This window comes from Equus asinus, chromosome 1 (genome assembly GCF_041296235.1).
Source record: "Equus asinus isolate D_3611 breed Donkey chromosome 1, EquAss-T2T_v2, whole genome shotgun sequence".
In the NCBI taxonomy this organism is placed as follows: domain Eukaryota; kingdom Metazoa; phylum Chordata; class Mammalia; order Perissodactyla; family Equidae; genus Equus; species Equus asinus.
Window position 1 is genome coordinate 60,669,393 of NC_091790.1, and position 19,833 is coordinate 60,689,225.

The following is a 19,833-nucleotide window of genomic DNA, read 5'->3' on the forward strand; positions in this document are numbered from 1 at the left end:
GTAAATAATGCTGCGATGAACATAGGGGTGCAACGGACTCTTGAGATATCTGATATCAGGTTCTTAGGATAGATACCCAGTAATGGGATGGCTGGGTCATAGGGTATTTCTATTTTTAACTTTTTGAGAAATCTCCATACTGTTTTCCATAGTGGCTGTACCAGTTTGCATTCCCACCAACAGTGTATGAGGGTTCCTCTTTCTCCACAACCTCTGCAACATTTGTCGTTCTTGGTTTTGGATGTTTTTGCCAATCTAACGGGGGTAAGGTGATATCTTAGTGTAGTTTTGGTTTGCATTTCCCTGATGATTAGCGATGATGAACATCTTTTCATGTGTCTATTGGCCATGTTCATATCTTCTTTTGAGAAATGTCTGTTCATGTCCTCTGCCCATTTTTTGATCGGGTTGTTTGTTTTTTTGTTGTTAAGCAGTGTGAGTTCTTTGTACCTATTCTCCTCAAACTGTTCCAGAAAATTGAGAAAGATGGAGAACTCCCTAACACATTCTATGAAGCCAACATCACTCTGATCCCCAAACCTGACAAGGACAACACAAAGAAGGAGAACTACAGGCCGATATCACTGATGAACATAGATGCAAAAATCCTCAACCAAATTTTGGCAAACCGATTACAGCAATACATCAAAAAGATTATACACCATGATCAAGTGGGATTTATACCAGGGACACAGGGATGGTTCAACACCCGCAAGTCAATCAACGTGATACACTACATCAACAAAATGAAAAACAAAAACCACATGATCATCTCAATAGACGCAGAGAAAGCATTCGACAAGTTCCAACACCCATTTATGATAAAAACCCTCAGTAAAATGGGTATAGAAGGAAAGTACCTCAACATAATAAAGGCCATATATGATAGACCCACAGCCAACATCATACTCAATGGACAAAAGCTGAAAGCCATCCCTCTGAGGACAGGAACAAGACAAGGGTGCCCACTTTCACCACTCCTATTCAACATAGTAGTGGAGGTGCTGGCCAGAGCAATTCGGCAGGAAAAAAAAATGAAAGGAATCCAAATAGGTAACGAAGAAGTAAAACTCGCGTTGTTTGCAGACGACATGATCTTATACATAGAAAACCCCAAAGAATCCACAGAAAAACTATTAGAAATAATCAACAACTACAGCAAAGTAGCAGGGTATAAAATTAACGGGCCCCAAAGCATCTTGCTTCCAGCTCTCTGGGAAGCTAAGAAACAACTCGCTCTGCACAGTGCTCTAACAGCCTACCGGGAACATCTCTTACAAAGGCCTGTGAAACGCAGTTTCTTTGCGGGCCTGATCTGGCTGAAGTAGAACTTCTGCTCGGGGTGTGCTACATTGCCCTAGAGCTGCAAGGCACAAAGTGCTGCCTTCTTTCCAAAGGGTGAGAAGGGCCCCAAAGCATCTTGCTTCCAGCTCTTTGGGAAGCTAAGAAACAAGTCGCTCTGCACAGTGCTCTAACAGCCTACCGAGAACATCTCTTACAAGGGCCTGTGAAACGAAGTTTCTTTGCAGGCCTGACCTGGCAGAAGTAGAACATCTGCTCTGGGTGTGCTACATTGCCCTAGAGCTGCAAGGCACAAAGTGCTGCCTTCTTTCCTTAAGGGCAGATGGCCCCTAAAGCATCTTGCTTCCAGCTCTTTGGGAAGCTAAGAAACAACTCGGTCTGCACAGTGCTCTAACAGCCTACAGGGAACATCTCTTACAAAGGCCTGTGAAACGCAGTTTCCTTGCATGCCAGACGTGGCTGAAGTAGAACTTCTGCTCTGGGTGTGCTACATTGCCCTAGAGCTGCAAGGCACAAAGTGCTGCCTTCTTTCCAAAGGGTGAGAAGGGCCCCAAAGCATCTTGCTTCCACCTCTCTGGGAAGCTAAGAAACAAGTCACTCTGCACAGTGCTCTTACAGCATACCGGGAACATCTCTTACAAAGGCCTGTGAAACGAAGTTTCTTTGCAGGCCTGACCTGGGAGAAGTAGAACATCTGCTCTGGGTGTGCTACATTGCCCTAGAGCTGCAAGGCACAAAGTGCTGCCTTCTTTCCTTAAGGGCAGATGGCCCCTAAAGCATCTTGCTTCCAGCTCGTTGGGAAGCTAAGAAACAACTCGCTCTGCACAGTGCTCTAACAGCCTACCGGGAACATCTCTTACAAAGGCCTGTGAAACGCAGTTTCTTTGCGGGCCTGATCTGGCTGAAGTAGAACTTCTGCTGTGGGTGTGCTACATTGCCCTAGAGCTGCAAGGCACAAAGTGCTGCCTTCTTTCCAAAGGGTGAGAAGGGCCTCAAAGCATCTTGCTTCCAGCTCTTTGGGAAGCTAAGAAACAAGTCGCTCTGCACAGTGCTCTAACAGCCTACCGGGAACATCTCTTACAAAGGCCTGTGAAGCGCAGTTTCTTTGCAGGCCTCATCTGGCTGAAGTACAACTTCTGCTCTGCGTGTGCTACATTGCCCTAGAGCTGCAAGGCACAAAGTGCTGCCTTCTTGCCAAAGGGTGAGAAGGGCACCAAAGCATCTTGCTTCCAGCTCTTTGGGAAGCTAAGAAACAAGTCGCTCTGCACAGTGCTCTAACAGCCTACCGGGAGCATCTCTTACAAAGGCCTGTGAAACGCAGTTTCTTTGCGGGCCTGATCTGGCTGAAGTAGAACTTCTGCTCTGGGTGTGCTACATTGCCCTAGAGCTGCAAGGCACAAAGTGCTGCCTTCTTGCCAAAGGGTGAGAAGGGCCCCAAAGCATCTTGCTTCCAGCTCTTTGGGAAGCTAAGAGACAACTCGCTCTGCACAGTGCTCTAACAGCCTACCGGGAACATCTCTTACAAAGGCCTGTGAAACGCAGTTTCTTTGCGGGCCTGATCTGGCTGAAGTAGAACTTCTGCTCTGGGTGTGCTACATTGCCGTAGAGCTGCAAGGCAGAAAGTGCTGCGTTCTTTCCATAGGGGCAGATGGGCCCCAAAGCATCTTTTTTTTTTTTTTTTGTTTATTAATGTTATGATGGATTACAAGCTCGTGAAATTTCAGTTGTACATTTTTGTTAGTCATGTTGTGGGAACACCACTTCCCCCTCCGTGCCCTCCCCCCACCCCCCTTTTCCCTGGTAACCACCGATCAGATCTCCTTCTCAATATACTAATTTCCACCTATGAGTGGAGTCATATAGAGTTCGTCTTTCTCTGACTGACTTATTTCGCTTATCATAATGCCCTCGAGGTCCATCCACATTGTTGTGAATGGGCCAATGTCGTCTTTTTTTATGGCTGAGTAGTATTCCATTGTGTATATATACCACATCTTCTTTATCCAATCATCAGTTTCTGGGCATGTAGGCTGGTTCCACGTCTTGGCTATTGTAAATAATGCTGCGATGAACATAGGGGTGCAACGGACTCTTGAGATATCTGATATCAGGTTCTTAGGATAGATACCCAGTAATGGGATGGCTGGGTCATAGGGTATTTCTATTTTTAACTTTTTGAGAAATCTCCATACTGTTTTCCATAGTGGCTGTACCAGTTTGCATTCCCACCAACAGTGTATGAGGGTTCCTCTTTCTCCACAACCTCTGCAACATTTGTCGTTCTTGGTTTTGGATGTTTTTGCCAATCTAACGGGGGTAAGGTGATATCTTAGTGTAGTTTTGGTTTGCATTTCCCTGATGATTAGCGATGATGAACATCTTTTCATGTGTCTATTGGCCATGTTCATATCTTCTTTTGAGAAATGTCTGTTCATGTCCTCTGCCCATTTTTTGATCGGGTTGTTTGTTTTTTTGTTGTTAAGCAGTGTGAGTTCTTTGTACCTATTCTCCTCAAACTGTTCCAGAAAATTGAGAAAGATGGAGAACTCCCTAACACATTCTATGAAGCCAACATCACTCTGATCCCCAAACCTGACAAGGACAACACAAAGAAGGAGAACTACAGGCCGATATCACTGATGAACATAGATGCAAAAATCCTCAACCAAATTTTGGCAAACCGATTACAGCAATACATCAAAAAGATTATACACCATGATCAAGTGGGATTTATACCAGGGACACAGGGATGGTTCAACACCCGCAAGTCAATCAACGTGATACACTACATCAACAAAATGAAAAACAAAAACCACATGATCATCTCAATAGACGCAGAGAAAGCATTCGACAAGTTCCAACACCCATTTATGATAAAAACCCTCAGTAAAATGGGTATAGAAGGAAAGTACCTCAACATAATAAAGGCCATATATGATAGACCCACAGCCAACATCATACTCAATGGACAAAAGCTGAAAGCCATCCCTCTGAGGACAGGAACAAGACAAGGGTGCCCACTTTCACCACTCCTATTCAACATAGTAGTGGAGGTGCTGGCCAGAGCAATTCGGCAGGAAAAAAAAATGAAAGGAATCCAAATAGGTAACGAAGAAGTAAAACTCGCGTTGTTTGCAGACGACATGATCTTATACATAGAAAACCCCAAAGAATCCACAGAAAAACTATTAGAAATAATCAACAACTACAGCAAAGTAGCAGGGTATAAAATTAACGGGCCCCAAAGCATCTTGCTTCCAGCTCTCTGGGAAGCTAAGAAACAACTCGCTCTGCACAGTGCTCTAACAGCCTACCGGGAACATCTCTTACAAAGGCCTGTGAAACGCAGTTTCTTTGCGGGCCTGATCTGGCTGAAGTAGAACTTCTGCTCGGGGTGTGCTACATTGCCCTAGAGCTGCAAGGCACAAAGTGCTGCCTTCTTTCCAAAGGGTGAGAAGGGCCCCAAAGCATCTTGCTTCCAGCTCTTTGGGAAGCTAAGAAACAAGTCGCTCTGCACAGTGCTCTAACAGCCTACCGAGAACATCTCTTACAAGGGCCTGTGAAACGAAGTTTCTTTGCAGGCCTGACCTGGCAGAAGTAGAACATCTGCTCTGGGTGTGCTACATTGCCCTAGAGATGCAAGGCACAAAGTGCTGCCTTCTTTCCTTAAGGGCAGATGGCCCCTAAAGCATCTTGCTTCCAGCTCTTTGGGAAGCTAAGAAACAACTCGGTCTGCACAGTGCTCTAACAGCCTACAGGGAACATCTCTTACAAAGGCCTGTGAAACGCAGTTTCCTTGCATGCCAGACCTGGCTGAAGTAGAACTTCTGCTCTGGGTGTGCTACATTGCCCTAGAGCTGCAAGGCACGAAGTGCTGCCTTCTTTTCAAAGGGTGAGAAGGGCCCCAAAGCATCTTGCTTCCAGCTCTTTGGGAAGCTAAGAAACAAGTCGCTCTGCACAGTGCTCTAACAGCCTACCGGGAACATCTCTTACAAGGGCCTGTGAAATGAAGTTTCTTTGCAGGCCTGACCTGGCAGAAGTAGAACATCTGCTCTGGGTGTGCTACATTGCCCTAGAGATGCAAGGCACAAAGTGCTGCCTTCTTTCCTTAAGGGCAGATGGCCCCTAAAGCATCTTGCTTCCAGCTCTTTGGGAAGCTAAGAAACAACTCGGTCTGCACAGTGCTCTAACAGCCTACAGGGAACATCTCTTACAAAGGCCTGTGAAACGCAGTTTCCTTGCATGCCAGACCTGGCTGAAGTAGAACTTCTGCTCTGGGTGTGCTACATTGCCCTAGAGCTGCAAGGCACAAAGTGCTGCCTTCTTTCCAAAGGGTGAGAAGGGCCCCAAAGCATCTTGCTTCCACCTCTCTGGGAAGCTAAGAAACAAGTCACTCTGCACAGTGCTCTTACAGCATACCGGGAACATCTCTTACAAAGGCCTGTGAAACGAAGTTTCTTTGCAGGCCTGACCTGGGAGAAGTAGAACATCTGCTCTGGGTGTGCTACATTGCCCTAGAGCTGCAAGGCACAAAGTGCTGCCTTCTTTCCTTAAGGGCAGATGGCCCCTAAAGCATCTTGCTTCCAGCTCGTTGGGAAGCTAAGAAACAACTCGCTCTGCACAGTGCTCTAACAGCCTACCGGGAACATCTCTTACAAAGGCCTGTGAAACGCAGTTTCTTTGCGGGCCTGATCTGGCTGAAGTAGAACTTCTGCTGTGGGTGTGCTACATTGCCCTAGAGCTGCAAGGCACAAAGTGCTGCCTTCTTTCCAAAGGGTGAGAAGGGCCTCAAAGCATCTTGCTTCCAGCTCTTTGGGAAGCTAAGAAACAAGTCGCTCTGCACAGTGCTCTAACAGCCTACCGGGAACATCTCTTACAAAGGCCTGTGAAGCGCAGTTTCTTTGCAGGCCTCATCTGGCTGAAGTACAACTTCTGCTCTGCGTGTGCTACATTGCCCTAGAGCTGCAAGGCACAAAGTGCTGCCTTCTTGCCAAAGGGTGAGAAGGGCACCAAAGCATCTTGCTTCCAGCTCTTTGGGAAGCTAAGAAACAACTCGGTCTGCACAGTGCTCTAACAGCCTACAGGGAACATCTCTTACAAAGGCCTGTGAAACGCAGTTTCCTTGCATGCCAGACCTGGCTGAAGTAGAACTTCTGCTCTGGGTGTGCTACATTGCCCTAGAGCTGCAAGGCACGAAGTGCTGCCTTCTTTTCAAAGGGTGAGAAGGGCCCCAAAGCATCTTGCTTCCAGCTCTTTGGGAAGCTAAGAAACAAGTCGCTCTGCACAGTGCTCTAACAGCCTACCGGGAACATCTCTTACAAGGGCCTGTGAAATGAAGTTTCTTTGCAGGCCTGACCTGGCAGAAGTAGAACATCTGCTCTGGGTGTGCTACATTGCCCTAGAGATGCAAGGCACAAAGTGCTGCCTTCTTTCCTTAAGGGCAGATGGCCCCTAAAGCATCTTGCTTCCAGCTCTTTGGGAAGCTAAGAAACAACTCGGTCTGCACAGTGCTCTAACAGCCTACAGGGAACATCTCTTACAAAGGCCTGTGAAACGCAGTTTCCTTGCATGCCAGACCTGGCTGAAGTAGAACTTCTGCTCTGGGTGTGCTACATTGCCCTAGAGCTGCAAGGCACAAAGTGCTGCCTTCTTTCCAAAGGGTGAGAAGGGCCCCAAAGCATCTTGCTTCCACCTCTCTGGGAAGCTAAGAAACAAGTCACTCTGCACAGTGCTCTTACAGCATACCGGGAACATCTCTTACAAAGGCCTGTGAAACGAAGTTTCTTTGCAGGCCTGACCTGGGAGAAGTAGAACATCTGCTCTGGGTGTGCTACATTGCCCTAGAGCTGCAAGGCACAAAGTGCTGCCTTCTTTCCTTAAGGGCAGATGGCCCCTAAAGCATCTTGCTTCCAGCTCGTTGGGAAGCTAAGAAACAACTCGCTCTGCACAGTGCTCTAACAGCCTACCGGGAACATCTCTTACAAAGGCCTGTGAAACGCAGTTTCTTTGCGGGCCTGATCTGGCTGAAGTAGAACTTCTGCTGTGGGTGTGCTACATTGCCCTAGAGCTGCAAGGCACAAAGTGCTGCCTTCTTTCCAAAGGGTGAGAAGGGCCTCAAAGCATCTTGCTTCCAGCTCTTTGGGAAGCTAAGAAACAAGTCGCTCTGCACAGTGCTCTAACAGCCTACCGGGAACATCTCTTACAAAGGCCTGTGAAGCGCAGTTTCTTTGCAGGCCTCATCTGGCTGAAGTACAACTTCTGCTCTGCGTGTGCTACATTGCCCTAGAGCTGCAAGGCACAAAGTGCTGCCTTCTTGCCAAAGGGTGAGAAGGGCACCAAAGCATCTTGCTTCCAGCTCTTTGGGAAGCTAAGAAACAAGTCGCTCTGCACAGTGCTCTAACAGCCTACCGGGAGCATCTCTTACAAAGGCCTGTGAAACGCAGTTTCTTTGCGGGCCTGATCTGGCTGAAGTAGAACTTCTGCTCTGGGTGTGCTACATTGCCCTAGAGCTGCAAGGCACAAAGTGCTGCCTTCTTGCCAAAGGGTGAGAAGGGCCCCAAAGCATCTTGCTTCCAGCTCTTTGGGAAGCTAAGAGACAACTCGCTCTGCACAGTGCTCTAACAGCCTACCGGGAACATCTCTTACAAAGGCCTGTGAAACGCAGTTTCTTTGCGGGCCTGATCTGGCTGAAGTAGAACTTCTGCTCTGGGTGTGCTACATTGCCGTAGAGCTGCAAGGCAGAAAGTGCTGCGTTCTTTCCATAGGGGCAGATGGGCCCCAAAGCATCTTTTTTTTTTTTTTTGTTTATTAATGTTATGATGGATTACAAGCTCGTGAAATTTCAGTTGTACATTTTTGTTAGTCATGTTGTGGGAACACCACTTCCCCCTCCGTGCCCTCCCCCCACCCCCCTTTTCCCTGGTAACCACCGATCAGATCTCCTTCTCAATATACTAATTTCCACCTATGAGTGGAGTCATATAGAGTTCGTCTTTCTCTGACTGACTTATTTCGCTTATCATAATGCCCTCGAGGTCCATCCACATTGTTGTGAATGGGCCAATGTCGTCTTTTTTTATGGCTGAGTAGTATTCCATTGTGTATATATACCACATCTTCTTTATCCAATCATCAGTTTCTGGGCATGTAGGCTGGTTCCACGTCTTGGCTATTGTAAATAATGCTGCGATGAACATAGGGGTGCAACGGACTCTTGAGATATCTGATATCAGGTTCTTAGGATAGATACCCAGTAATGGGATGGCTGGGTCATAGGGTATTTCTATTTTTAACTTTTTGAGAAATCTCCATACTGTTTTCCATAGTGGCTGTACCAGTTTGCATTCCCACCAACAGTGTATGAGGGTTCCTCTTTCTCCACAACCTCTGCAACATTTGTCGTTCTTGGTTTTGGATGTTTTTGCCAATCTAACGGGGGTAAGGTGATATCTTAGTGTAGTTTTGGTTTGCATTTCCCTGATGATTAGCGATGATGAACATCTTTTCATGTGTCTATTGGCCATGTTCATATCTTCTTTTGAGAAATGTCTGTTCATGTCCTCTGCCCATTTTTTGATCGGGTTGTTTGTTTTTTTGTTGTTAAGCAGTGTGAGTTCTTTGTACCTATTCTCCTCAAACTGTTCCAGAAAATTGAGAAAGATGGAGAACTCCCTAACACATTCTATGAAGCCAACATCACTCTGATCCCCAAACCTGACAAGGACAACACAAAGAAGGAGAACTACAGGCCGATATCACTGATGAACATAGATGCAAAAATCCTCAACCAAATTTTGGCAAACCGATTACAGCAATACATCAAAAAGATTATACACCATGATCAAGTGGGATTTATACCAGGGACACAGGGATGGTTCAACACCCGCAAGTCAATCAACGTGATACACTACATCAACAAAATGAAAAACAAAAACCACATGATCATCTCAATAGACGCAGAGAAAGCATTCGACAAGTTCCAACACCCATTTATGATAAAAACCCTCAGTAAAATGGGTATAGAAGGAAAGTACCTCAACATAATAAAGGCCATATATGATAGACCCACAGCCAACATCATACTCAATGGACAAAAGCTGAAAGCCATCCCTCTGAGGACAGGAACAAGACAAGGGTGCCCACTTTCACCACTCCTATTCAACATAGTAGTGGAGGTGCTGGCCAGAGCAATTCGGCAGGAAAAAAAAATGAAAGGAATCCAAATAGGTAACGAAGAAGTAAAACTCGCGTTGTTTGCAGACGACATGATCTTATACATAGAAAACCCCAAAGAATCCACAGAAAAACTATTAGAAATAATCAACAACTACAGCAAAGTAGCAGGGTATAAAATTAACGGGCCCCAAAGCATCTTGCTTCCAGCTCTCTGGGAAGCTAAGAAACAACTCGCTCTGCACAGTGCTCTAACAGCCTACCGGGAACATCTCTTACAAAGGCCTGTGAAACGCAGTTTCTTTGCGGGCCTGATCTGGCTGAAGTAGAACTTCTGCTCGGGGTGTGCTACATTGCCCTAGAGCTGCAAGGCACAAAGTGCTGCCTTCTTTCCAAAGGGTGAGAAGGGCCCCAAAGCATCTTGCTTCCAGCTCTTTGGGAAGCTAAGAAACAAGTCGCTCTGCACAGTGCTCTAACAGCCTACCGAGAACATCTCTTACAAGGGCCTGTGAAACGAAGTTTCTTTGCAGGCCTGACCTGGCAGAAGTAGAACATCTGCTCTGGGTGTGCTACATTGCCCTAGAGATGCAAGGCACAAAGTGCTGCCTTCTTTCCTTAAGGGCAGATGGCCCCTAAAGCATCTTGCTTCCAGCTCTTTGGGAAGCTAAGAAACAACTCGGTCTGCACAGTGCTCTAACAGCCTACAGGGAACATCTCTTACAAAGGCCTGTGAAACGCAGTTTCCTTGCATGCCAGACCTGGCTGAAGTAGAACTTCTGCTCTGGGTGTGCTACATTGCCCTAGAGCTGCAAGGCACGAAGTGCTGCCTTCTTTTCAAAGGGTGAGAAGGGCCCCAAAGCATCTTGCTTCCAGCTCTTTGGGAAGCTAAGAAACAAGTCGCTCTGCACAGTGCTCTAACAGCCTACCGGGAACATCTCTTACAAGGGCCTGTGAAATGAAGTTTCTTTGCAGGCCTGACCTGGCAGAAGTAGAACATCTGCTCTGGGTGTGCTACATTGCCCTAGAGATGCAAGGCACAAAGTGCTGCCTTCTTTCCTTAAGGGCAGATGGCCCCTAAAGCATCTTGCTTCCAGCTCTTTGGGAAGCTAAGAAACAACTCGGTCTGCACAGTGCTCTAACAGCCTACAGGGAACATCTCTTACAAAGGCCTGTGAAACGCAGTTTCCTTGCATGCCAGACCTGGCTGAAGTAGAACTTCTGCTCTGGGTGTGCTACATTGCCCTAGAGCTGCAAGGCACAAAGTGCTGCCTTCTTTCCAAAGGGTGAGAAGGGCCCCAAAGCATCTTGCTTCCACCTCTCTGGGAAGCTAAGAAACAAGTCACTCTGCACAGTGCTCTTACAGCATACCGGGAACATCTCTTACAAAGGCCTGTGAAACGAAGTTTCTTTGCAGGCCTGACCTGGGAGAAGTAGAACATCTGCTCTGGGTGTGCTACATTGCCCTAGAGCTGCAAGGCACAAAGTGCTGCCTTCTTTCCTTAAGGGCAGATGGCCCCTAAAGCATCTTGCTTCCAGCTCGTTGGGAAGCTAAGAAACAACTCGCTCTGCACAGTGCTCTAACAGCCTACCGGGAACATCTCTTACAAAGGCCTGTGAAACGCAGTTTCTTTGCGGGCCTGATCTGGCTGAAGTAGAACTTCTGCTGTGGGTGTGCTACATTGCCCTAGAGCTGCAAGGCACAAAGTGCTGCCTTCTTTCCAAAGGGTGAGAAGGGCCTCAAAGCATCTTGCTTCCAGCTCTTTGGGAAGCTAAGAAACAAGTCGCTCTGCACAGTGCTCTAACAGCCTACCGGGAACATCTCTTACAAAGGCCTGTGAAGCGCAGTTTCTTTGCAGGCCTCATCTGGCTGAAGTACAACTTCTGCTCTGCGTGTGCTACATTGCCCTAGAGCTGCAAGGCACAAAGTGCTGCCTTCTTGCCAAAGGGTGAGAAGGGCACCAAAGCATCTTGCTTCCAGCTCTTTGGGAAGCTAAGAAACAAGTCGCTCTGCACAGTGCTCTAACAGCCTACCGGGAGCATCTCTTACAAAGGCCTGTGAAACGCAGTTTCTTTGCGGGCCTGATCTGGCTGAAGTAGAACTTCTGCTCTGGGTGTGCTACATTGCCGTAGAGCTGCAAGGCAGAAAGTGCTGCGTTCTTTCCATAGGGGCAGATGGGCCCCAAAGCATCTTTTTTTTTTTTTTTGTTTATTAATGTTATGATGGATTACAAGCTCGTGAAATTTCAGTTGTACATTTTTGTTAGTCATGTTGTGGGAACACCACTTCCCCCTCCGTGCCCTCCCCCCACCCCCCTTTTCCCTGGTAACCACCGATCAGATCTCCTTCTCAATATACTAATTTCCACCTATGAGTGGAGTCATATAGAGTTCGTCTTTCTCTGACTGACTTATTTCGCTTATCATAATGCCCTCGAGGTCCATCCACATTGTTGTGAATGGGCCAATGTCGTCTTTTTTTATGGCTGAGTAGTATTCCATTGTGTATATATACCACATCTTCTTTATCCAATCATCAGTTTCTGGGCATGTAGGCTGGTTCCACGTCTTGGCTATTGTAAATAATGCTGCGATGAACATAGGGGTGCAACGGACTCTTGAGATATCTGATATCAGGTTCTTAGGATAGATACCCAGTAATGGGATGGCTGGGTCATAGGGTATTTCTATTTTTAACTTTTTGAGAAATCTCCATACTGTTTTCCATAGTGGCTGTACCAGTTTGCATTCCCACCAACAGTGTATGAGGGTTCCTCTTTCTCCACAACCTCTGCAACATTTGTCGTTCTTGGTTTTGGATGTTTTTGCCAATCTAACGGGGGTAAGGTGATATCTTAGTGTAGTTTTGGTTTGCATTTCCCTGATGATTAGCGATGATGAACATCTTTTCATGTGTCTATTGGCCATGTTCATATCTTCTTTTGAGAAATGTCTGTTCATGTCCTCTGCCCATTTTTTGATCGGGTTGTTTGTTTTTTTGTTGTTAAGCAGTGTGAGTTCTTTGTACCTATTCTCCTCAAACTGTTCCAGAAAATTGAGAAAGATGGAGAACTCCCTAACACATTCTATGAAGCCAACATCACTCTGATCCCCAAACCTGACAAGGACAACACAAAGAAGGAGAACTACAGGCCGATATCACTGATGAACATAGATGCAAAAATCCTCAACCAAATTTTGGCAAACCGATTACAGCAATACATCAAAAAGATTATACACCATGATCAAGTGGGATTTATACCAGGGACACAGGGATGGTTCAACACCCGCAAGTCAATCAACGTGATACACTACATCAACAAAATGAAAAACAAAAACCACATGATCATCTCAATAGACGCAGAGAAAGCATTCGACAAGTTCCAACACCCATTTATGATAAAAACCCTCAGTAAAATGGGTATAGAAGGAAAGTACCTCAACATAATAAAGGCCATATATGATAGACCCACAGCCAACATCATACTCAATGGACAAAAGCTGAAAGCCATCCCTCTGAGGACAGGAACAAGACAAGGGTGCCCACTTTCACCACTCCTATTCAACATAGTAGTGGAGGTGCTGGCCAGAGCAATTCGGCAGGAAAAAAAAATGAAAGGAATCCAAATAGGTAACGAAGAAGTAAAACTCGCGTTGTTTGCAGACGACATGATCTTATACATAGAAAACCCCAAAGAATCCACAGAAAAACTATTAGAAATAATCAACAACTACAGCAAAGTAGCAGGGTATAAAATTAACGGGCCCCAAAGCATCTTGCTTCCAGCTCTCTGGGAAGCTAAGAAACAACTCGCTCTGCACAGTGCTCTAACAGCCTACCGGGAACATCTCTTACAAAGGCCTGTGAAACGCAGTTTCTTTGCGGGCCTGATCTGGCTGAAGTAGAACTTCTGCTCGGGGTGTGCTACATTGCCCTAGAGCTGCAAGGCACAAAGTGCTGCCTTCTTTCCAAAGGGTGAGAAGGGCCCCAAAGCATCTTGCTTCCAGCTCTTTGGGAAGCTAAGAAACAAGTCGCTCTGCACAGTGCTCTAACAGCCTACCGAGAACATCTCTTACAAGGGCCTGTGAAACGAAGTTTCTTTGCAGGCCTGACCTGGCAGAAGTAGAACATCTGCTCTGGGTGTGCTACATTGCCCTAGAGATGCAAGGCACAAAGTGCTGCCTTCTTTCCTTAAGGGCAGATGGCCCCTAAAGCATCTTGCTTCCAGCTCTTTGGGAAGCTAAGAAACAACTCGGTCTGCACAGTGCTCTAACAGCCTACAGGGAACATCTCTTACAAAGGCCTGTGAAACGCAGTTTCCTTGCATGCCAGACCTGGCTGAAGTAGAACTTCTGCTCTGGGTGTGCTACATTGCCCTAGAGCTGCAAGGCACGAAGTGCTGCCTTCTTTTCAAAGGGTGAGAAGGGCCCCAAAGCATCTTGCTTCCAGCTCTTTGGGAAGCTAAGAAACAAGTCGCTCTGCACAGTGCTCTAACAGCCTACCGGGAACATCTCTTACAAGGGCCTGTGAAATGAAGTTTCTTTGCAGGCCTGACCTGGCAGAAGTAGAACATCTGCTCTGGGTGTGCTACATTGCCCTAGAGATGCAAGGCACAAAGTGCTGCCTTCTTTCCTTAAGGGCAGATGGCCCCTAAAGCATCTTGCTTCCAGCTCTTTGGGAAGCTAAGAAACAACTCGGTCTGCACAGTGCTCTAACAGCCTACAGGGAACATCTCTTACAAAGGCCTGTGAAACGCAGTTTCCTTGCATGCCAGACCTGGCTGAAGTAGAACTTCTGCTCTGGGTGTGCTACATTGCCCTAGAGCTGCAAGGCACAAAGTGCTGCCTTCTTTCCAAAGGGTGAGAAGGGCCCCAAAGCATCTTGCTTCCACCTCTCTGGGAAGCTAAGAAACAAGTCACTCTGCACAGTGCTCTTACAGCATACCGGGAACATCTCTTACAAAGGCCTGTGAAACGAAGTTTCTTTGCAGGCCTGACCTGGGAGAAGTAGAACATCTGCTCTGGGTGTGCTACATTGCCCTAGAGCTGCAAGGCACAAAGTGCTGCCTTCTTTCCTTAAGGGCAGATGGCCCCTAAAGCATCTTGCTTCCAGCTCGTTGGGAAGCTAAGAAACAACTCGCTCTGCACAGTGCTCTAACAGCCTACCGGGAACATCTCTTACAAAGGCCTGTGAAACGCAGTTTCTTTGCGGGCCTGATCTGGCTGAAGTAGAACTTCTGCTGTGGGTGTGCTACATTGCCCTAGAGCTGCAAGGCACAAAGTGCTGCCTTCTTTCCAAAGGGTGAGAAGGGCCTCAAAGCATCTTGCTTCCAGCTCTTTGGGAAGCTAAGAAACAAGTCGCTCTGCACAGTGCTCTAACAGCCTACCGGGAACATCTCTTACAAAGGCCTGTGAAGCGCAGTTTCTTTGCAGGCCTCATCTGGCTGAAGTACAACTTCTGCTCTGCGTGTGCTACATTGCCCTAGAGCTGCAAGGCACAAAGTGCTGCCTTCTTGCCAAAGGGTGAGAAGGGCACCAAAGCATCTTGCTTCCAGCTCTTTGGGAAGCTAAGAAACAACTCGGTCTGCACAGTGCTCTAACAGCCTACAGGGAACATCTCTTACAAAGGCCTGTGAAACGCAGTTTCCTTGCATGCCAGACCTGGCTGAAGTAGAACTTCTGCTCTGGGTGTGCTACATTGCCCTAGAGCTGCAAGGCACGAAGTGCTGCCTTCTTTTCAAAGGGTGAGAAGGGCCCCAAAGCATCTTGCTTCCAGCTCTTTGGGAAGCTAAGAAACAAGTCGCTCTGCACAGTGCTCTAACAGCCTACCGGGAACATCTCTTACAAGGGCCTGTGAAATGAAGTTTCTTTGCAGGCCTGACCTGGCAGAAGTAGAACATCTGCTCTGGGTGTGCTACATTGCCCTAGAGATGCAAGGCACAAAGTGCTGCCTTCTTTCCTTAAGGGCAGATGGCCCCTAAAGCATCTTGCTTCCAGCTCTTTGGGAAGCTAAGAAACAACTCGGTCTGCACAGTGCTCTAACAGCCTACAGGGAACATCTCTTACAAAGGCCTGTGAAACGCAGTTTCCTTGCATGCCAGACCTGGCTGAAGTAGAACTTCTGCTCTGGGTGTGCTACATTGCCCTAGAGCTGCAAGGCACAAAGTGCTGCCTTCTTTCCAAAGGGTGAGAAGGGCCCCAAAGCATCTTGCTTCCACCTCTCTGGGAAGCTAAGAAACAAGTCACTCTGCACAGTGCTCTTACAGCATACCGGGAACATCTCTTACAAAGGCCTGTGAAACGAAGTTTCTTTGCAGGCCTGACCTGGGAGAAGTAGAACATCTGCTCTGGGTGTGCTACATTGCCCTAGAGCTGCAAGGCACAAAGTGCTGCCTTCTTTCCTTAAGGGCAGATGGCCCCTAAAGCATCTTGCTTCCAGCTCGTTGGGAAGCTAAGAAACAACTCGCTCTGCACAGTGCTCTAACAGCCTACCGGGAACATCTCTTACAAAGGCCTGTGAAACGCAGTTTCTTTGCGGGCCTGATCTGGCTGAAGTAGAACTTCTGCTGTGGGTGTGCTACATTGCCCTAGAGCTGCAAGGCACAAAGTGCTGCCTTCTTTCCAAAGGGTGAGAAGGGCCTCAAAGCATCTTGCTTCCAGCTCTTTGGGAAGCTAAGAAACAAGTCGCTCTGCACAGTGCTCTAACAGCCTACCGGGAACATCTCTTACAAAGGCCTGTGAAGCGCAGTTTCTTTGCAGGCCTCATCTGGCTGAAGTACAACTTCTGCTCTGCGTGTGCTACATTGCCCTAGAGCTGCAAGGCACAAAGTGCTGCCTTCTTGCCAAAGGGTGAGAAGGGCACCAAAGCATCTTGCTTCCAGCTCTTTGGGAAGCTAAGAAACAAGTCGCTCTGCACAGTGCTCTAACAGCCTACCGGGAGCATCTCTTACAAAGGCCTGTGAAACGCAGTTTCTTTGCGGGCCTGATCTGGCTGAAGTAGAACTTCTGCTCTGGGTGTGCTACATTGCCCTAGAGCTGCAAGGCACAAAGTGCTGCCTTCTTGCCAAAGGGTGAGAAGGGCCCCAAAGCATCTTGCTTCCAGCTCTTTGGGAAGCTAAGAGACAACTCGCTCTGCACAGTGCTCTAACAGCCTACCGGGAACATCTCTTACAAAGGCCTGTGAAACGCAGTTTCTTTGCGGGCCTGATCTGGCTGAAGTAGAACTTCTGCTCTGGGTGTGCTACATTGCCGTAGAGCTGCAAGGCAGAAAGTGCTGCGTTCTTTCCATAGGGGCAGATGGGCCCCAAAGCATCTTTTTTTTTTTTTTTGTTTATTAATGTTATGATGGATTACAAGCTCGTGAAATTTCAGTTGTACATTTTTGTTAGTCATGTTGTGGGAACACCACTTCCCCCTCCGTGCCCTCCCCCCACCCCCCTTTTCCCTGGTAACCACCGATCAGATCTCCTTCTCAATATACTAATTTCCACCTATGAGTGGAGTCATATAGAGTTCGTCTTTCTCTGACTGACTTATTTCGCTTATCATAATGCCCTCGAGGTCCATCCACATTGTTGTGAATGGGCCAATGTCGTCTTTTTTTATGGCTGAGTAGTATTCCATTGTGTATATATACCACATCTTCTTTATCCAATCATCAGTTTCTGGGCATGTAGGCTGGTTCCACGTCTTGGCTATTGTAAATAATGCTGCGATGAACATAGGGGTGCAACGGACTCTTGAGATATCTGATATCAGGTTCTTAGGATAGATACCCAGTAATGGGATGGCTGGGTCATAGGGTATTTCTATTTTTAACTTTTTGAGAAATCTCCATACTGTTTTCCATAGTGGCTGTACCAGTTTGCATTCCCACCAACAGTGTATGAGGGTTCCTCTTTCTCCACAACCTCTGCAACATTTGTCGTTCTTGGTTTTGGATGTTTTTGCCAATCTAACGGGGGTAAGGTGATATCTTAGTGTAGTTTTGGTTTGCATTTCCCTGATGATTAGCGATGATGAACATCTTTTCATGTGTCTATTGGCCATGTTCATATCTTCTTTTGAGAAATGTCTGTTCATGTCCTCTGCCCATTTTTTGATCGGGTTGTTTGTTTTTTTGTTGTTAAGCAGTGTGAGTTCTTTGTACCTATTCTCCTCAAACTGTTCCAGAAAATTGAGAAAGATGGAGAACTCCCTAACACATTCTATGAAGCCAACATCACTCTGATCCCCAAACCTGACAAGGACAACACAAAGAAGGAGAACTACAGGCCGATATCACTGATGAACATAGATGCAAAAATCCTCAACCAAATTTTGGCAAACCGATTACAGCAATACATCAAAAAGATTATACACCATGATCAAGTGGGATTTATACCAGGGACACAGGGATGGTTCAACACCCGCAAGTCAATCAACGTGATACACTACATCAACAAAATGAAAAACAAAAACCACATGATCATCTCAATAGACGCAGAGAAAGCATTCGACAAGTTCCAACACCCATTTATGATAAAAACCCTCAGTAAAATGGGTATAGAAGGAAAGTACCTCAACATAATAAAGGCCATATATGATAGACCCACAGCCAACATCATACTCAATGGACAAAAGCTGAAAGCCATCCCTCTGAGGACAGGAACAAGACAAGGGTGCCCACTTTCACCACTCCTATTCAACATAGTAGTGGAGGTGCTGGCCAGAGCAATTCGGCAGGAAAAAAGAATGAAAGGAATCCAAATAGGTAACGAAGAAGTAAAACTCGCGTTGTTTGCAGACGACATGATCTTATACATAGAAAACCCCAAAGAATCCACAGAAAAACTATTAGAAATAATCAACAACTACAGCAAAGTAGCAGGGTATAAAATTAACGGGCCCCAAAGCATCTTGCTTCCAGCTCTCTGGGAAGCTAAGAAACAACTCGCTCTGCACAGTGCTCTAACAGCCTACCGGGAACATCTCTTACAAAGGCCTGTGAAACGCAGTTTCTTTGCGGGCCTGATCTGGCTGAAGTAGAACTTCTGCTCGGGGTGTGCTACATTGCCCTAGAGCTGCAAGGCACAAAGTGCTGCCTTCTTTCCAAAGGGTGAGAAGGGCCCCAAAGCATCTTGCTTCCAGCTCTTTGGGAAGCTAAGAAACAAGTCGCTCTGCACAGTGCTCTAACAGCCTACCGAGAACATCTCTTACAAGGGCCTGTGAAACGAAGTTTCTTTGCAGGCCTGAGCTGGCAGAAGTAGAACATCTGCTCTGGGTGTGCTACATTGCCCTAGAGATGCAAGGCACAAAGTGCTGCCTTCTTTCCTTAAGGGCAGATGGCCCCTAAAGCATCTTGCTTCCAGCTCTTTGGGAAGCTAAGAAACAACTCGGTCTGCACAGTGCTCTAACAGCCTACAGGGAACATCTCTTACAAAGGCCTGTGAAACGCAGTTTCCTTGCATGCCAGACCTGGCTGAAGTAGAACTTCTGCTCTGGGTGTGCTACATTGCCCTAGAGCTGCAAGGCACGAAGTGCTGCCTTCTTTTCAAAGGGTGAGAAGGGCCCCAAAGCATCTTGCTTCCAGCTCTTTGGGAAGCTAAGAAACAAGTCGCTCTGCACAGTGCTCTAACAGCCTACCGGGAACATCTCTTACAAGGGCCTGTGAAATGAAGTTTCTTTGCAGGCCTGACCTGGCAGAAGTAGAACATCTGCTCTGGGTGTGCTACATTGCCCTAGAGATGCAAGGCACAAAGTGCTGCCTTCTTTCCTTAAGGGCAGATGGCCCCTAAAGCATCTTGCTTCCAGCTCTTTGGGAAGCTAAGAAACAACTCGCTCCGCACAGTGCTCTAACAGCCTACAGGGAACATCTCTTAGAAAGGCCTGTGAAACGCAGTTTCTTTGCATGCCAGATCTGGCTGAAGTAGAACTTCTGCTCTGGGTGTGCTACATTGCCCTAGAGCTGCAAGGCACAAAGTGCTGCCTTCTTTCCAAAGGGTGAGAAGGGCCCCAAAGCATCTTGCTTCCACCTCTCTGGGAAGCTAAGAAACAAGTCACTCTGCACAGTGCTCTTACAGCATACCGGGAACATCTCTTACAAAGGCCTGTGAAACGAAGTTTCTTTGCAGGCCTGACCTGGGAGAAGTAGAACATCTGCTCTGGGTGTGCTACATTGCCCTAGAGCTGCAAGGCACAAAGTGCTGCCTTCTTTCCTTAAGGGCAGATGGCCCCTAAAGCATCTTGCTTCCAGCTCGTTGGGAAGCTAAGAAACAACTCGCTCTGCACAGTGCTCTAACAGCCTACCGGGAACATCTCTTACAAAGGCCTGTGAAACGCAGTTTCTTTGCGGGCCTGATCTGGCTGAAGTAGAACTTCTGT